The 11,470-nt window shown below is 43.8% G+C and overlaps 1 long non-coding RNA gene across 1 annotated transcript; it reads right to left on the bottom strand.

Annotated features, from left to right (window-relative positions):
- Positions 1–7,875: 7,875 nt before the first annotated feature.
- Positions 7,876–10,851, bottom strand: LOC126532411 (uncharacterized). Its single transcript, XR_007599778.3, has 2 exons — positions 10,719–10,851; positions 7,876–8,070 (listed from the first exon to the last, which is right to left on the bottom strand). It is a non-coding gene; the product is annotated as an uncharacterized lncRNA (long non-coding RNA).
- Positions 10,852–11,470: the final 619 nt, after the last annotated feature.

Genomic DNA, 11,470 nt, shown 5'->3' with positions numbered 1-11,470 from the left:
ACTTGTAGTAGTTTTGTACCACGTAATGATATGTCCAGTATTTCAGTATTGAGTTGTTTCTTCCTGGGATGAAAAATTGTATACTTGGTCTTACTAAGATTAAGGGCCAGTTCATTGGACGTGAACCACTTAAAAACATTATCTAGCTCTGCATTTATTTTATACTGTATATCGAGCACACTGTCTCCAGTAAATAAAAGAGCGGTGTCGTCAGCATACGTCAAAGCCTGTGAATGACTAAGCGTTGCAGAGAAATCATTTATGTAGAGTGAGAAAAGCATCGGCCCAAGAACGGAACCCTGTGGCACACCAGTTAGTACGGTTTGTAAAGTAGACGTATTATTTTTAAGTATTACTTGCTGCTTGCGGTTACTGAGGTAGCTTCGAAGCGGGTTCAGGATTTTGCCCCTAAATCCTAGATTGTTAATCTTGTTCAGTAGTATCTGATGGTCAACTGTATCGAAGGCCTTTTTTATGTCGAGATAGACAACGACCGCAATTTTATTCTGCTGGAGAGCCGTATTCAGTAGGTGCGTCAGGGTGAAAACAGCGGAAGAAGTATATTTCTGAGGTTTGAAACCGTGTTGGTGGGGGCTCAGTATATTGTATTTGAATATGAATGTGTTTATGTGCGTAGAGAGTTCATATAAGTTCATATAAAAGCTTACGCTTTCTCAGCTATCTAAATATCATCATCATCATCATCATTTATTGACCTTTAAGGACCCTTAACAGGGCATTACATAAGAGGGGGGGCAGTATTGAAATTACATATAATGGAGCGAATGCTATTCAACAATGAACCAACTACGTTACAAGTACAGAGCGCACAATCTTTTGTCATTATTGTTCACCTATGATGAAGTACGGTACTGAGCAGTGGAAAACACAAGCAAAAATAAAAAAAAGGAAACACAAGGATGGGATGGAGCAGGTAATTAGGAATAAGCAAACAAACGAAGAAATACTTTATAGTAAGAGAATGACACCCAACCGGACATTGAAATACAAGTCAAAGTGTACAAATCATAATGTAAATCAATATCTTCTATTGGACAACGCCTGTAACATAAAAATGGTGCGAGAAAAGAAAAATGCGTAGTTCAAGTTATTTAACAAATAGTGTAGTTGAGGACTGCCTCAATTTTTCTGGATTTCTCTCAAGAGCAACTGCTACGGGAAGGCAGTGGACTGCCTCAATTTTTCTGGATTTATCTCAAGAGAAATTGCTACGGGAAGGCAGTTCCAGTATTCCATGGCTGCGGGAAGAAACGATTTGTTGAATGCAAGAGTCGAACCATGAAGGCGTGCGTTGGACGCTGTTGGAGTTGAACAGGCGGCAAGAGGTTCGAACGGGTGGCAGTAACAGTGTACTATGCAGGTGATAAAAGTTGTGATATAGCTTATGGAACAGGCTGAGTCGTGAGATTCTGCGTCTTACTGCTAAAGGGGGTAGTCCAAGAGATCATTTTATGGGGGTTACGCTGACGTGAGTATTATTGTTTGATGAAATAAATCGGGCAGCACGATTTAGACTCGAGAGAGGTAATTAAATAATCTTGGGACTCCATATAGGAGAAGCATATTCGAGTTTGCTCCTAACGATAGTTTCGTAGGCTATTTTTCTAATTTCTCGGGTGCGGGAGGGGGGGCGGGGTTAGACGTAGTGTTCTTAAGTAACCTAGCGACCTTGAGGTATCAGCTACAAAATTCGAGATATGTTCCGATCATGTCAGTTTACTGTTAATGAGGACGCCTAGATATCGGTAAGGGCTAGTATGTGATGAAGCTGCAGAATTAAGGGAATACGTGAAATTCGTGAATACGTGAATACGTGAAATTTCGTGAAACAACCATGCATTTGTACTTTGAGGTATTAGGCTCCATCAACCAGCGCGAGCACCACGTTTCGATTAGGGTTAGGTCGCGTTGTAGTAATGATTGATCACTACTGTTTGAGATTCGACGATATACAATGCAATCATCCGCAAAGAGGCGAATAGATGATGTTATTCCAGATGGCAAGTCATTTATGAAGATAAGAAAGAGAATGCTTTCACTCTGTAAGTTTTGTTTCTTAAAAATCAGCGTTTCACTGTATCACATTTTCTGGGAATCAATATTATGAATAAAACATTTAACCCAGGAAGAAATATGTCTGTCATATTTTTTTCGCTGCCTAGAAAATTCGCCTTTTTTAGAGAAAGCGGCCAGTGAAATAGAATGTGTCTAGGTATTTTGGGCCAACAACTGTAGAAATAGTGCAATAGCATGATTAATGCGGGAAATTCTGTTCTGACGTCCCTATCCTGCACAAGGCTTGCTATCTTCGAACGCGAGCGCCGCATAGCACGAATGAGAGGGCATTCGTCCTTTTGTGCAAGGAGATACCAAGCGGCTTGTTTACGTGCTACATTCCTTGGCGTCGTTGAAATGCGCCAGGACTTAGCAAAGCCCCTTCTTAGTGGATTAGGTTCGGTGTCACCGGCGGGAGCGTCTTGCGCAAACTCACTGCAGCATACTCAACTTCTACTTGGCCGGCATGCTGCCACTATCATAGCGTCTTGGTTCGTCGCAGTCTGCGCAGAAGTTTAACAGAAGTTAAAGAAGAGGACTGCGAAGAGCTTGGTGAGCAAAGCTCGCTTCAGAGAAGCGACCCAAGCGGCACCATGCACTGACAAGGGCCGGTGCGTCTTCTTAGTTTAACGCATGCAGAGAAGGGGCGACGGATACTGGGGCATGCCCCTCAACCCATAACCCTTGCCCCCTTCGGGCAGCCTATTTAAGCGTGGAGATTGGTCACACCATAATATGCATGGGAGCAGGGCCCTTTATCACGCCTGCTAAGCGTGAAGAGGGGTTCTTGATCACACCTAGCAGGCGTGATCGGTAAGCGTGGAGAAATATCACGCTAAGATTAAGCGTGTAAAAAAACCTGCAAACGCACGCTTAGATAAGGGTGGATTTTTAGAGTGTACATCCTAAAAAAATTCCACGCTTAATATCACCCTATAATTAAGTTTAAACGTGACGCGCATGTAAATGAGGCGTGGATGACGTTTCAAGAACCACGTGACTGAAAATAAGCGTGACATTCCTTCATGTAAGCGTAAGGACAAGACTGCGTGCCATCGTTCGGTTTTGTGCGAGTGTGAGCGAGTCGCGTACGCGTGAGGAACGCAAATCACGCGCTTAACATCCCGCGGAGCGCTCGCTCGGGAACTGTGAATCACGCATATAAAAATCGAGATATGGGAACCGTGACGGAGAACGCTCTGCGACTTCTCACCGATCTGCGGAGAATAAGAAACTTTTCTTGGGGAGGCTGATGAAGACCGTGGTGTTTTGAAGACTGCTCTCGGCCATTTTTGGCGTGAATTCTCCGGCTGAGTGTCACAACGTTCGTTCACCGCAGAACAAAGCTTTCGTGCTAATTATCAGAGTTGGTGTGCTTCGCCATGTTCACTTCTACAGACATTCATGACATTTAACGCGGGTGGTGCATGCATAAAGAGTGCGACTGTGCCGAGCTTACGAGAGAAAATCCACTGACGCCTGACGCCTCAGGAATGATTCGAATATATAGGTAAGAACATTACTCATGGTTCGCTTTTATTCATTGGCAGCTAACTGTTTATTTGCCATGATTTCAGGTGCCTGCTTGTACCATGCGTGTTGCAATATGTGCCTTAATGGGTGCATTTTTATGGAAAGCTTGAACCTTCTACACGAGCAGTAGCTTCGATCGAAATAAAGAGTAGTCAGCCTCCTGCTTTTCTAACAAGTTCTTACGCCGGACTGCTGAATTCCTGCTGAAAGTATGCCAAGGAAGGAAGGAAGGAAAAAGTGGAGAAGGAAGGCAGGGAGGTTAACCAGTTTTGCCTAACCGGTTTGCTACCCTACACATGGGAGCGGGATGGGGGGGATGAAAGATGGGGAGAAGAGATAGAGGGCACATAACACGGCACACACATCGTTGGTTACAGTCTGTCACTCTTGTGTGGTACGTGACATCACTGTCACAGTCGCTTGTCCAAGCCCGTGTCCTTCATAAACCGAAGTAGTCCCTTCGTCGCCTTCAGCTGCGATGTCTTCAGTCGGCGATATGTGAAAATGGTTGCAACTGACAATGGTCTACTGTCAAGGTGCGCTAGAACGGACGCCATGGACTGTCTCTGAACATTATATTCAGGACAGTCGCACAGAATGTGTTCCAGCGTCTCCTCGCAAAGACAGGCATTGCAGAGAGCGTTGTCGGCCATTCCAATGCGAAACGAGTAAGATTTCGTGAAGGCCACCCCTAGCCATAAGCGATAAAGCAGGGTGGCCTCACTTCGGCGGAGTCCGGTTGGCATACAGAGATGCATCAAGGAGGGCAGGTCGTGTTGATGATCGCTGCGGTTGGTCTGGCTGCTTGGTGTGCACCATAGAGAGAGCGTGATCTCCTGTGCAAGCACTTGAAGTCTGCTGGCTGCGTCGGAACGTGAAAGTGGTATGGCCTCTTCCTGTGTGTCTTCAAGAGCTGTCCGAGCGGCTTTATCGGCGTCTTCATTTCCGATGACGCCGCAGTGACTTGGCAGCCACTGAAACGTCACGTGATGTCCTTTCTCATGTGATGTATGAAGTAGGCATCTAATATCGAATACGAGCTGTTCAGATGGCCCGCGACGCAGAGCTGATAGTACAGATTGTAGGGCTGCCTTTGAGTCGCTGAAAATTGACCATTGTCGAGGTGGTTCCCGATTGACAAAACAAAGTGCAGCTCGAAGAGCAGCTAGTTCCGCAGATGTAGATGTCGTTGGGTGGTCAGTCCTAAAGCTGATGGTAATACCTCTTTCTGGGACGACTGCAGCACCGGACGAACACTGGATGTTTGTGGAACCGTCAGTATAAATATGTGCACTGTCTGCGTACCTCTCGTGCAGAAGAAGCAGAGACAGTTGTTTCAGCACAGGCGACGACAGCTCAGACTTTTTCCCGATTCCTGGCACGTTGAGATGGACTGTGGGGCTGACAAGGCACCAAGGGGGCATCGATGGTTTAGATGCAGCGGTGAAGCCCGAGGGAAGTTTGTCGTTGTACTTGACAATAGTTTTTGAGAATGATGCTTGGTGCCTTTCTGAAGGTAGTGTAGCAAGGTGGTGATAGGGGGCCCGTGCCAAATGTCTGATATGCGTTCTCAGGGTTTCCACCGTGATGTGAGTCTGCATTGGATGGTCCCGAGCAATCGCAATAGTTGCCTCAGTTGACGTGCATCTCGGCAAACCAAGACAAACTCTGAGTGCTTGAGCTTGCGCTGCTTGCAGAACACGAATATTTGTCTTGCAGGTGTTGTTCAGTACAGGTAGACTGTATCTTAAAAAACCGAGAAAGAGAGCTCTGTAGAATCTCAGCATTGCGTCTACTGACATCCCCCACGTCTTTCCTGTCAGGTATTTAAACAACTGGGAGGTTGCTGTTAGGCGTCGTTTCATGTAAGCCACGTGCGGCATCGAAGCATGAACGCTCCCCTAATTGCATGACGTGCGTTTGACGAAAGTATGCCAAATTCCCGCGATTATCATGCGAGGTAAATTTAAGACTGAAGTCGCAGCGCACCTCGCGTTATATTGTGGTTCATGACGCAAATATAACGTGTTCCTTTTTTTTTTTTGAATTCTATATTCGCCAGCTCACCTTATTCTCGGCACCCGCTGCCGCTTCACCTCGAGCAAGGGTGGCGAGCTAAGAGTTGCCACTGTGCCTTTTGTACCGTGCGCCTTCTTATGATTTAGAACGCAGTTAAAGGCGCGTCAATGTGCTTACGGTGTATTAGTCGCAACCTCGATCAAAATAATCGACGCTGTTGTGCAGGTGAGTCAAGCGAGCGGTCTTCGAGGTCGTGCGGTGCACCACCACGCAATCTGTGAAAGGGCTTTGCCGGGTTCGATTGTATCGCGGGCACTTGTGAATCACGTTGGTCCAATAACCTTGGTGTGTGTCACGCAGGACGACGGCGTTCTCGCTGACAGTGACAAAGGCGTCAGCTCTCGTCCTTTCACTTCATGTTGCGACGATAGTTCGCAGCAACGATGAATGAAGCATTGCGGGGCATCGGCTTTTAAACGTCGTTTCCTGTGTCTCTGCGGCATAAGTTCGCGTTATAATCCTAATATTTTTTTTTCTGATAGCCCAAAAGTCCCTCCATCGCGTTATATCTGTTGTCGCGTTATTTACGTGCAAATGCAGTATGCACGCCGATTAAGAAAAATAAATTTTCCCGAGGTTTTCTAGCCAGTGATAGTGACAAATATTATTTCAGACCTCAGACAGAAACGCTCTCTTTTTTTCTTTCTTTTGCTATTTTAACAGACCATAGAAGCAGAAGCTGCTTCTTGAGTTGAGATGTCTTTTACCCACATTAGAAGGTTGATGAAGGCATTTTTTGACCCCGAATTAAAGACGCACTGACAGCAATGCCCACGTATTTGCCAAATATAGAACTAGCAAGGAAAGCATTTATATTGATTTGAGCACCCGATGAAGCCGTTGTGTGGTACAGTTCATAGCTGGGGACAACAAAGCAAGGATCCAGGCGTTTTTGACAATGTCCCCTTGGGATCGAAAAAAGATTGTAAAGTACTCATGTTCAGAATTCATACACGCATTTTTGTGGTTCAAAGAACCGCAGGAAGTGTTTTTCAGGCTTGCAGTTGCTTTCGCAAAAAGCGCATCACAAGATACAAGTGCAATCGCTTTTTCGTTTCTGAGATCGCAGGGACAAGTTCACAAAGAATGTCATTCCTGTCTAAATTTGCATCTCGATTGTGTTGGAAATTAAGCGTAACTACGTATCTTTAGAATGCAACGCCAGTTGTGTTCGAGTTTTTAAACTTCACATTTGTAGAGAGCATGATGGACTAAAATCCGTTGCAGCTACGTGTCTCAACCTATATGCGTTTTGCACACTGTTCCTTTGCTTTTAAGGTTACATTTGAAAGCGAACTAAAGTGTGCAAGCAGGATTGATGAAAATGAAAAAAAAATGGAAGAAGCTCCGTCTGATCGTATCAAAAATACTGAAATTTCCTGATGCCGTCCTACTTCGCTTTATAAGCGAACCTGTCACCCAGGCTTGCAAAGCGCGTGCTCTTAATACTGCGCTGAGTTGACCTTCTTTACCATATCGCCTACTTTCAGAAACTTCCAAACTGCAACATTTTAAGAGCGGTCAATAGCAGACATGTCAGAAGAAGTGCGATCAATGTTAAAGCAGTGAAAAGACAAGCGGTCGTAACCGTTCTTAGTCTAAAAAAACGTGCTTTCACCTCTAAAGCATTATAGCAAGGTTATTAAGACTTTTCTTTTTCAGACACCGCGAAATGACTTGTCTGCCCTTATGAAAATATGAGAGGAGTTTCACATGAAAGTCTGATGAATTTTGACATCACAGCCATTAGACTTTCTGATGAGTTTCTTTGGAATTTTCTGATGTATTCCTAATGTCATTCTAAAGCATATTGGCCACCGTCTTTCTGTAGAATTCTTGACGAGTGTTTTTCTTGCGAGCATGAAATGTCTTCCTAATGTGCGCTCCAAAGCAGTTTTCTTGCGACTTTCTCATGTTTTCCTAGTGAATCTCTAATGAGCCTATAGTTAGACTGCTGGTGCTCATAGCACTCCTATAACAAAATTGGCCACCACGTGTGGTAAAATTTTCTCATGTGTCCCAATGGCAGTCAGACCTTATTTAATGATGTTACCTGTGCGTGGCTGTCTTTGGTGCTTGATATATGCAGCTTGTATGCATGTATATATGTCCAGCGAAGATGCAGCACTTTTGAAAACATGTACATGGGCCCTACATATGCTGCATGTTAGATATTACTCAACGAAATAAATTTAACAAAAACATTTATTGGGCATATCAATGCTTCCTTAAATGCAGAAGGAGGTTAAATGAAAGGAAAACACAGTATCAGTCTGGTTACGGATGTGATATTTTCCTTTCATTTAATCTCGCTACTTATCATTGAGGAGAGGCTGTTCTTGCGGTGGAGTGTCGTCATCTTGAAGTGAGTGCACGTGTACCCTGCATGGTAGAAAGGACAGAAAATTAACAAAATTTGGCAATCAACCACAGAAATACACGCTTTATCACTTGCTGCAGAATGATCTGGAGATGTTATAGCTAGTTCTGCAAAAAATTTATGCGGTGTCGGTTCACACAAAATTGTTGAGGAACCACTGTGTGGCCTTTGGGTGCAGCAGTAACTACAGTAAGCAGAAATTGCACTTGGCTGTACAAATGTGCAAAGTGGATCAGCTGTGGCGTGTGTACATGTCGTGAACTACTTCAGCTATATCGGTTTCCACTTGACAAAGGACGGCAGTGTCTGTGGATTGCTAGCGTGAATTAGAAAATCTCACTAATTACTTGGCATGGAAATGAGCGTAGGAGTGTTTGTGTACGGAAAACCCAATGCATCCCCGAGTCATCCAAGTGCCAGTCGTTGTAGAATATTTGCATCAGCTACCGGCACAGTTCTCATACATTCCAAGCCTACTACGTCATGCCTGTGTTGGCCTCCTGTATGATGGCATATATCCCATTCAAGAAATACACCACACCATGTCTGGGGTTTTTTATCGTTTACACCCGAGCGTTGCTTTCAGAGGGAGGGCACAAGTTGAAAAACAAATGCGTAGAAGCATGATAAACAAACTTGCATAAAAAGAATTTAATAAATAAGCATGGTAGTTGCTATCCCACGTCATTAGAGAGTATTCCTCTTTGTCATGCAATCATAATGAGCGTTGACTGACACACGTCCCATTTTTGGATGTGGTATTCCTCACTAATTTTGTTGTATCAATCGGTTGCCATAGGCGAACGAAACAGATAAACAATCTAAATCCAGTGCACAGCTTGTGTTAATTTATGGTCAAATGGGACGAGCACACTGGCCCTTTGAGTGAATTATGGTGCTCTCCTAGGCGCATGCTGAGGCACCGGCTAGTCAGCGTGGCCGATGTACATTGGACCAAATATGCAAGTGGTCAAATGAATAGCCTACACTACCCTTGACAGATACGAGACAAATTTTGGGTATCTTTAACTAAGCAAGCCTCCAATGCCTGGATGCCATTGTCAATTCACTTGTGGACTGCAATGCACATATATTTCCAGCAAAAATAAATTAGGCAGCATATGCACAACAGTCATGTTGTATGGTCTCCCTTCCGATCGCTGCGTAAATTTTGTCCTGAAAAGTTACATGAACCGACTGAATTAAAAACTGAATTGAGAAAGGCAAGGAGGCAAGCGAGGCTTGCTTGGTTAAAGGTAGCACCAAATTTGTCCAGTACGTGTCAGAGGCACTGTACTGTATTCCTTTCACATGTGGTCAAATGTACATAGCGCAGACTGGCTGGTGCCTAAATGTGTACCTATGAGATCACCATATTTCACTCAAAAGACCAGTATGCTCGTCCGACTTGGCCACACATATCCGCAATGGGGCTTCAGGCTGGATTAGGATTGTTTATCTGTTTTCACCCATGGCTGAAAATTGGCAAGAGAAATCAGTCAGGCACATCACATAAATAACAATAAGTGTGAGCCAGACCCCATTATCAATGCATGAAGGCATCCTTTGTAGATTACAAGGAATAGAAATCAGTCTGTGCCTATTTACTTACTTCTTTTTATGCAAACACCGTTTATCATGATTTTATGCCTTTGTATTACAACTTCTGCCATCCCTCTCAAATTAACTGGTGCACAACACAAGCACACATCCAGTGCTATTTTTGTTAATCCTTCCATCAACTTAAACAGTCAGTTGTTAGCCAAGGTGATGTTGCATGGTCTTCCTTCCCTCGCTGCGTAAATTTTGTCCTGAGAAGTTACATGAACTGATTGGCAGATTCAAATGGACACTTCAAGTTTCGCCAAGTGAACAGCGCTGGTTCTCAGAAATGCACAAAAACAGTGATGAGTATTTGTTGGCATCCTGTAGTGTGTGCAAACTACCTGTGACATTGCTGCAGTAGACGCACTCCCAACTGCTGCAATGCCTACCAGCATGAATACGGGCAGATTGCAAAGAAAAGAATATGAAGAAAGTGAGATAAAAAAAATAGAAAGCTTACCAGAAAACACCTCACAACTTAAGTAACTGCAGCACAATGAATACTCGCCTTCCTATTTCATTTCAAGAAATTCGAGTTCGTCAAATGTGCATTTGCCAGTGGCAGTTATTCTGAGAGCAAGACAGACCTAATTGTAAATATCAATGTTAAACAATGGTATGCACACTGCATGCTTAGACCTGTGACATATATGGCACACTACATTTCGATTTCTTACATGGACAAAAACAGCACATGTGTGTATCATAAGCAGAAAGGAAAATAGGGAAATATATGCTACAGCATAGGAAACAGTTCCAAACAAATAAAACCAAAATAAAAAAGAAACATACTGTGTAATAGGCAAAAATAAAATGGACTTGGAGCCAAGCGATTGATGCGAGAAAAATACTGAACGTCAGACATGCGAGGTGTAGTTTTAACAGAACAAGATAACGTGTGCATAATGTCTACAAACACAAATAAGCAGCAAGTGAAATAAAGTTGCATAAATATTTGGCCTATTTAGCAAGATGCATTAAGTAATATGTCGATACACTTATCCACTAATGATACCGAGATCCTACACGTACACTTAAAGCATACCTGACATGTCCATCCAGATTACACGCCGTGCTGCTGCAGCCATGGCCACGGGTTATGTGGACACTGTTGTGGGTCACGGCTTCACCACTACAATAAGAATTCTGTGTTAACTTATAGCTGTGGCACAATAAGACTATCACATCGTGAACACATGCAAGGAGCATGTAAAAACAGTCACGAAAACAATGCCTGCACTGGTGCAGGGTGGCGACAGAGCACAAAGTCGAAGTCACTGATGAATGTCACGATAACAGGGTCCCCTTCAACAAGGCAAAATTTCACACGCAGCAGCACGAGCGCATTACATGAATGTTTGTTTACATAACAATTCTTGAGTTACTTTAATGACTTTAAGTAACTATACCTTGTAGTAACTATTCCTTGTAGCCAGGAACAAGCAAGGTGGTGGTGGTGGTAACAACTTTATTGTGATTCTGCTCAGTTATGATCTGGCAGGCCCGAGTCCTAGGATGGCCCCTCACGAGAAGTGACCCTTTCGGCCCAGGCAACGAGGGCTTTTTGTAGTTTTTGATCCGGCGTTCTGAGCAGCATGGGCGCAAGCAAGATTAAAGAATTTTTTCACTGCGTTGCGCATTTAAATCAAGCTCAAATAAAGACTTGGCCTTTTTCAGCGATCTGAAAATCCTTTAGTTCCGTAAGTTTCGTTTTTAAACATGAACGTTTTGTTGTATATTATTTTCTGGGAATGGATACTGTAAAAGATTTACCCCAGGAAGAAATTTGTCTGTCAC

This window comes from Dermacentor andersoni, chromosome 5 (assembly GCF_023375885.2).
Source record: "Dermacentor andersoni chromosome 5, qqDerAnde1_hic_scaffold, whole genome shotgun sequence".
Taxonomy (NCBI): domain Eukaryota; kingdom Metazoa; phylum Arthropoda; class Arachnida; order Ixodida; family Ixodidae; genus Dermacentor; species Dermacentor andersoni.
The sequence above is the reverse complement of the archived record's forward strand: the minus strand, read 5'-3'. Positions and strand labels throughout refer to the sequence as shown.